This window comes from Phoenix dactylifera, chromosome 4, assembly GCF_009389715.1.
Source record: "Phoenix dactylifera cultivar Barhee BC4 chromosome 4, palm_55x_up_171113_PBpolish2nd_filt_p, whole genome shotgun sequence".
Classification (NCBI taxonomy): Eukaryota; Viridiplantae; Streptophyta; class Magnoliopsida; order Arecales; family Arecaceae; genus Phoenix; species Phoenix dactylifera.
The window spans coordinates 26,138,945-26,147,330 of NC_052395.1; positions in this window are offsets into that span (position 1 = coordinate 26,138,945).

An 8,386-nucleotide genomic window follows, 5' to 3' on the forward strand; every position below is an offset into this window, starting at 1 on the left:
AAAAGCTTCTCATCCTTTTATTTCCAAAGCAATCCATTAGCTACAGTTGGACCATGTTTAACCTAGTGTGACTCTGGGTTTAAAACAAGAACTTAAGTGGCTAGTATCTGGTATTTCCATCTCATTCTAATTTATTTTATCAGTTATGTAAATTGTTGATCATATACATGTTTTCCCCTATCAATGCAACAAGCTTTTCTTTCCCCTCTCACAAGAGAGGGAAAAAGCCACAAGCCATTCAAATCAGGATAGAGGAAAATTCAGTTGGAGACATACTGAACTGGCTCCAGGTTTAAATAATGAGCAGGCACCAACATTATACATGCAAACAAAGTTTAACCAATGCATTAGTTTAGTGACTTTTACAAGTAAGGTTTCTGAATTAATTATGCTATCATTACTCAACTCCTCTCCCATGGTGGGAAATAATAATAATAATAATAATCCCACCTACATGCATGTGACCAATCTTCCCAAACATGAATTACTTGTGCCAAATCCATTTCATCACCGTTCCATAAATTGGTGCATCACCATCATCAATAATAACAAACCCACCAATGAAAAGGATAGCATTGGGTGCCAACCATTAACCTAGCATCCAAGTTTTGACCCTTGTCCACACTACATGGTTGGCCCCTGCAGCCGCGGTACCTTTTTTTTTTTTTTTTTTCCGGCTAATGCGGATGAACCAGACTACACGAGTACGGACACACCTAATAAAATTAGAAAACAATATATCGCAAAATGCCCTACGCAACTCAATCCTTCGGGTCCATAATATGCCGCCAGAGTGATTAGCCATATGCGTGGCCTTTCTAAAAACGTGCTTAGCCTCGAACGTCAAATATTCTGAAGCAAAGATGGGACCGTCCAAGCCACTTAGGCTCCTTTGAATCCAACCTATCATCGTGACCAAATCACCCCCCAAAATAATAGAATCGGCCTGCAACTCGTGGCAAGCATAGCGAATGCCTGCCCACGCCGCCCGCAACTCGACTCCGGGTACCAAACTGTTCTTCTCCCAAAAATTTCCACGCATCACCTAATTGGACGGCACATTTATAAAAGGGCCCCAGTTGGACTATATATTCCCAGCCTCAAGTTTTTTTGGTCCTAAGATTCCTATCTTTCCAATCCTTTACCCCATCATCACGTGCCCATGGAGTCCAAAAATCCTTGCTCTGTACTTCGCCTCACATTAATAATGGGGAGGTTAGCTTAGCTTTCCCGTTGGTCCTTCGAAGTTGTCCCGGTTAAGAGTGGGTCACAGTAAAACTTGATGTTCTTAGCTGTCAGGTGGGGTGAAAGTGTGTCAATTGTCGGCTAAAGGCACGAATTACAAAGTGATTTGGTTCTCTAAATATGGACCTTTTTGGTTCCTGCGGCCATGGGGACAACTTCCTTTTTTTGGTCGGTGATTCTTATTGGATAAAGAGGGTTTTTTTTTTAATTGTTGATTAAATTAATCCCCAACAACCATTTGATTTGGATGGGAATGGAGTTGGGTGGAGTGGCCCCGGTTCACTAAGGTACAACCAAAATCTCACCCACTCTGGACCCACCTAGGCTAATCCTTCACTCTTGTAGTTGGTCCGATGTCTAGATTTCATTCTCCAATTGACTCAAATTTAGACCTAATAGATGCGATTAGGCACGAAACAATGTGAACTAAACCATCGATCGAAAACCCGAAAAAAACAAGCGACCTAAACCATAATCATGTAAGAAATTGGCTATGGTATATGTAATCATGAATTAGATCCATGCGGATTGGTTATTCTATTACCACTAGATAAATTATGGAGAGATTTTACGGGGAAATTTAAATTGGGATCTTATCTTCATGATTGTAGGAAAACATGCCCCATTTACAAAGCTGCATTTGATTTTTTTGGGTGTTTTATACAAGGAAAGTAGTTCGTGGAGAGACTATCCCGTGAATGAAGCAAATCGGCCGTTTAATTGGCTTGCACGGTTGGCAGCTGAGGCCAAGTGCACAAGGGACTTTGGAAGAGCTGATTAAAAGGCAGATCGTCGTTGTACTTGCACTAGAGTGACACGTGTATCTTAGCAGTAATGAAGGATCCGTTGAACAATGATGAAGCTTCTCCATTTCGTTGGTTCATGAATAGTGGCAACTAATCTACTTTTGGAAAGTAGTACACCATAAACAAAAATAAGAGGGAAGAGTAAGGCCCTATCTGGGAGAGCTGTTGGCAATAGAGCTGTTGGAAGTAGAGCTGTTCGAAGTAGAGCTGTTGGAAATAGAGCTTTTATAAAAAGCTGTTTGCTGTTTGGTAATTACATTTCTAAAGTGCTGTGGCGCTTTAACATTTGTTTGGTAAACAAACTAAGAAAGTACTTTTGTATGACAAAATGACCATAAAAGACATTACTAGTATTATACAATAGTGCATAATAAAATATAATATATATTAATATATAAATATATGATATAGTATAATATTAATGTAATATAATATTATATTATTATAATATAGTACTATAACATTGTATACTATAGGATAATAATTTAATATAATATTAAATTATTTAACATAACATAATATTATATTAATTATTAGTATAAATTAATTTTTCACTCTTTTGATGACCATTTATTTCTCTAACAAATTTTCTAGCTAGATGAAAAAATTAGTTAAATAATCACTAATATTTTTATTTATTTATTTATTTATTTATTCTTTCATTTATATACATATTTATTTATTTATTTATTTTATTTTTTTTTCTTTCCTTTTGTTTCTTCCCTTTTTTTTTCTTTCCTTTTTCTTCTTTTTCTTTCCCTTTCTTTTTTCTTCTCTTCTTCTGCTTCCTTCCTCTTTTTCCTTCTTCTCCTTTCTTCTCCCACGAGGCCGGTGGCGCCGGAAGAGGGCCAGGCCGCGGCGGCCGCGGGAGGAGGCCGGGACGGCGGGCCGCGGCGACCGCGGGGGGAGGGGGGCTCGGGAGGAGGCCGGGACGGCGGGCCGCGGCGACCGCGGGAGGAGGGGGGCTCGGGAGGGGGCCAGGACGGCGGGCCGCGGCGACCGCGGGAGGAGGCCGCGGCGGAAGAGGGCCGGGCCGCGGGGGGAGGGGGGCTCGGGAGGGGGCCGGGACGGCGGGCCGCGGGGGGAGGGGGGCTCGGGAGGGGGCCGGGACGGCGGGGAGGCGGCGGCCATGGCCGCTCCTTCCTCTTTTTTGTTCTGGTGGGTCGCAGCGGTGGCTGGGGAGCACGGCCACGGGTGGCTGGGCAGCCACGGGCTGCCTCCCAAAACAAAAACAAAAAAAAGGAGGAGGGCCGGCGGCATTGAGGAGAAGGAGATCGAGAGGGAGAGAGAGGGGGGATGGTGAGAGAGAGAGAGAGGAAAAATGAACTTTTAAATGGGGGTATTTTGGTCAAAAATACAGCTTCCCGACAAAGCTGAAAACAGCATTTTCGGAAAGCTCTAAAATGGAGCTTCTGCCAAAAAGCTATTTTCAGCTTTCCGCAAAAGCTGAAACAGCTTTTCCAAAATTTTACCAAACACTCTTTTTTACCTAAAAGTACTTTTGGAGGGCCAGAAAGTACTTTTTGGCCCTCCAAAAGCTCCCCCAAATAGGGCCTAAAGCTTCAAGTTTAGAGATGGGTGGTGAAAGCCTGGAGAGACAAACGGTAAAACGACCGTCCTTGAAAACAGGCTAAACAGCACCCTATAACAATCCAGAATCTTATCTAAAAATATTAGTCGAAAGATATTATTTGAATCTCTTAGCTCATGCATAAATATCCAAGATTTACCTAGTGTATAGCCAATATAGGATTAAATACATACCCGTATGGGTCCTTACATATTCATTCTATTTAAGTTATGGTATTCTCGCCAAGCTAAAGGTTCAAATCCATTCAAATCCAATCACAAGTACTACAAATCCAATTATAAACACTATGATTGGCTCGTAGTCAACCTAAATAGTTCCATGTCATAGTGTTCTCTAGGCCATATAGATTATAGGCTATGTTTACCCCGATACCATTTGTCATAACTTAAGATCTTACCCCAAAAAATTAGCTAGAAGGTATTATTTGAGTTCCTTAATCCATATACTAATACTAAAAATCTATCTAGTGTATAATCGATATAGAACTAAACACATGGCCCCATAGGTGTAAAATGAAAAGGAAAAGTGGGGGGCAGCGGGTGGAAGATGAAATGTACGCAAAGCTAGCAGATTTGTTCCCATTTTAATAGAGCTAAGCTACGGTATTGACATGTAGACAAGGTTAATCCCGGCAATAATTGACTAAAGAGCTTTGCCAAACCCTAGTGCTTATGCTATTAAAGATCAGTGCTGAAACTCTTTTTTGTTGCACATTTCATCACTTAATTCATTTGCATTTGATAATATTTTGCATTGGAGGTGTTACGATAGCATATTTTCTGCTCTATATATCTTTCTGTTTTCCCCTCAACTTACAAAGTTCAATCTCATTAACATCTTGAATCTTTTAGAGTTTAGTAGGGCCTAGGTCCATTATAAAACGGAAACCAAGTTTCCATTTTGGGCTGCCATAGTATTCATATTGGATTTTGACATTATAAATGGCAACTCGGTTTCCATTATAAAACGGAAACCAAGTTTCCATTTTGGGATACTATTCATATTGGATTTTGACATTTGGGAGCATGGTCACTTGTTAAATGGCACGTTCAATTGTTGTGTACGGGCACTTCTGAATTTCAAATCCCGCCGTGTATGGCAAAGGGACCAAAATGGAAGCTAGCCTTCCAATTAGCAGGGGCATTGATCATTCTCTTTACTTTATTTTAATTTTTTTAGAGTATCTCGATTGGGTAATTCTCTTAGATTGTCACGGGCACATGGAGTGGTACCACATATATTTGACCTTTCTTAAATCCTGTAGAGACAGAAGTTTCGTGCACCGTGCCACTCTTGATTTGGATAATTCTCTAAAATATTGATGGCTGCATCTAAAGCTTGTAACCAACAAACTGTTGCAGAAAAATTTCTACTTAGATAACAACCTGTATATACCTTATGAGATGGATGTGACAAACAAGGTTTTATGTGATTTATATGGAGTTTGGTATTCAATGATTTGATTTAGATCTCGAAGGCATGCTTTGAAGTTTGAGAGTCTAGTAGTGATGATAAAAAAACTTTTCAACTTTTATTTGATGAACCAAGTTAAAAAATCACCATGTTTTTGGAGGGTTATGTAGTTAATTTCATTTCAAATAAATTTTTGAATTGAAGAATATACGTGCACCAATTTGCTAGAAACTCAAATTTCATTAACATGATTTTGTATAATTATGATACATTAATTTGGCATGGTTTGCAAAATGATATTGCAACTATTGATTCGATGACAATAATTACACAAGCACATTCATGAACATGCACATAACCTTGTCTTACAAGGAGAATAGTTCATGGAGGGACTATCCTGTTGCGGGATTTTCACCCCGGCAACAGCTCGCACACCGGCCGAGCAGAAAAAGAGGCTGCGTCCCTCCCGAGGTATTGTCCACTCTGGGCTCCGCGGGCACGGAGCTCGCACGGGGTGCGCACCCACCTGCAGGCGCGGAGCTCGTACAGGGGGCTTGGGCGTCCCTTACGGTTTTGTTCCACAAAAGGGCCCTTGTCAGTGAGAGAGTGCTGGAACAGCTCAACTCAGAGCGTTATATGGTATTGTCCGCTTTGGGGATCGGGGATCGTAACCCTTATAGAGAGCCACCCATCCATCCCGCACGGTTTTGTCCCTCCGTAGAGGGGCCCTCGTGAGGAAAGGTTTTAGGCCTCCTCATTATAAGACACAGACCTTTCCGCTGATTAGCCGATGTGGGACTAAAGTTCGGAACCCTATCCCACAACACAGCCCCCCCAGCAGGAAGGTCTGTGCGTGGCCGGGGCCCTTCTTCTAGCGCCATCTGTTGCGGAATTTTCACCCCGGCAACAGCCCGCACACCGGCCGAGCAGGAAAAGCGGCTGCGTCCCTTCCGAGGTATTGTCCGCTCTGGGCCCCGCGGGCGCGGAGCTTGCATGGGGTGCGCACCCACCTGCAGGCGCGGAGCTCGTACAGGGAGCTTGGGCGTCCCTCACAGTTTTGTCCCACCAAAGGGTCATCGTGAGGAAAGGTTTTAGGCCTCCTCATTATAAGGCACAGATCTTTCCGCTGATTAGCCGATGTGGGACTAAAGTTCGAAACCCCATCCCACAACACATCCCGTGAATGAAGCGAATCAGCCTTTTTAATTGGCTTGCAGGGTTGGCAGCTGAGTCAAAGTGCGCAAGGGACTTTGGAAGAGCTGATTAAAAGGCAGATCTTCGCTGTACTTGCACTAGAGTGGCACGTGTATCTTAGCAGTAGTGAAGGATTTAGCTTCTCCATTTCATTGGTTCATGAATAGTGGCTTTGCAACTAATCTACTTTTGCAAAGTAGTATACCATAGACAAAAATAAGGGGGAAGAGTAAAGCTCCAGGTTTAGAGAAGGGTGGTGAAAGCCTGGAGGGAAGAACGGTATTCTAGGAGACAAACGATAGAATGGAAGATATTATTTGAATTTCTTAGCTCATGTAAAAATATCCAAGATTTACCTAGTTCATAGCTAATATAGAATTAAATACATGTTTGTATGAGTCCTTACATATTCCTCCTATTTAAGTTATGGCATCTTTCCCAAGTTAAGGGTCTAAATTCATTCAAATCCAATCACAAATATTATAAATTCAATTATAAACACTATGATCAGATCGTAGTCAACCTAAATAGTTCAATGCCATAGTGTTCCTGATCCATATAGGCTATGAATTATGTTTACTCCGATACCATTTGTTACAACTTAAGATCTTACCCCAAAAAAATAAGCTGAAAGGTATTATTTAAGTTTTTTTAATTCATATACTAATAACCAGAATCTATCCGGTGTATAATCAACATTAAATTGAACACATGGCCCATTTTAATAGAGCTAAACTACGTTATTAACATGTAGACAAGGTTAGTCTCGGCAGTAATTGACTAAAGAGCTTTGCCAAACCCTAGTGCTTATGCTATTAAAGGTCAGTGCGGAAACATTTTTTGTTTGCACATTTCATCACTTAATTCATTTGCATTTGATAATATTTTGCCCTGGAGATGTTACGATAGCATAGTTTTCTGCTGCTATATATCTATCTGTTTTTCCCCTCAACTTACAAAGTTCAATCTCATTAACATCTTGAATCTTTTATAGTTTAGTAGGAACTAGGTCCAGTATAAAACGGAAACCAAGTTTCCATTTTGGGCTGCCCTAATATGCATATTGGATTTTGACATTTGGGAGCATGGTCACTTGTTAAATGGTACATTCAATTGTTATGTGTACCGACACTTCTGAATTTCCAAGCACGCCATGCATGGAAAAGGGGCCAAAATGGAAGCTAGCCTTCCAATTTGCAGGGGCATTGATCATTCTCCTTACTTTATTTTAAATTTTTGGAGTATCCTGATTGGATAATTCTCTTAGATTGTCACGGGTTCGAAATAACCTCTTTGCACATGAAGTAGTGCTGCATATATTTGACCCTTCTTAAATCCCACAAAAACAGAAGCCTTGTACACCGTGCCACTCTTGATTGGATAATTCTCTAAAATATTGATGGCTGCATCTAAAGTTTGTAACCAACAAACTGTTGTTGAAAAATTTTTACTTAGATACAACCTGTATATAGCTTATGAGATAGATTTGAGAAATAAGGTTTTATGGGATTTATAGAGTTTGATATTCAATGATTTGATTTAGAAGTCGAAAGCATGCTTTGAAGTTTGAAAGTCTAGACTGTCTAGTAGTGATGTTAAAAAAACTTTTCAACTTTTATTTGATGAACCAAGTTAAAAAATTGCCATGTTTTTGGAGGGTTATATAGGTAATTTTATTTCAAATAAATTTTTGAATTGAAGAATATATGTGCACCAAATTGCTAGAAACTCAAAGTTTCATTAACATGAATTTTTATAATTAAAATATATTTTTAATTTGGCATGGCTGGCACAATGATATTGCAACTATTGATTCGATGACAATAATCATGCAAGCACATTCATGAACATGCACATAACCTTTTCTTACATTCCTTTATTATAAAACTTATAACTGAAAAAAATTCCATTTACAGATCTACAGATAATTTTTCCTCCTAATAGTTTTGACCAGCTCTGCCAGAGTTCAATTGTGGGGCTTGCAAGTCAGAGATCTATAAGTAATTTAAGATCAAATAAGGACTTACAAATAATTTTATCTCAACGCCTTCTACCGGATGAATGAATAAATTAGCAAATAATTTAACACTTGTTCTTTCGGTAGCAATTGCGCATCATTTGGGAAGGTTTTTTTGAG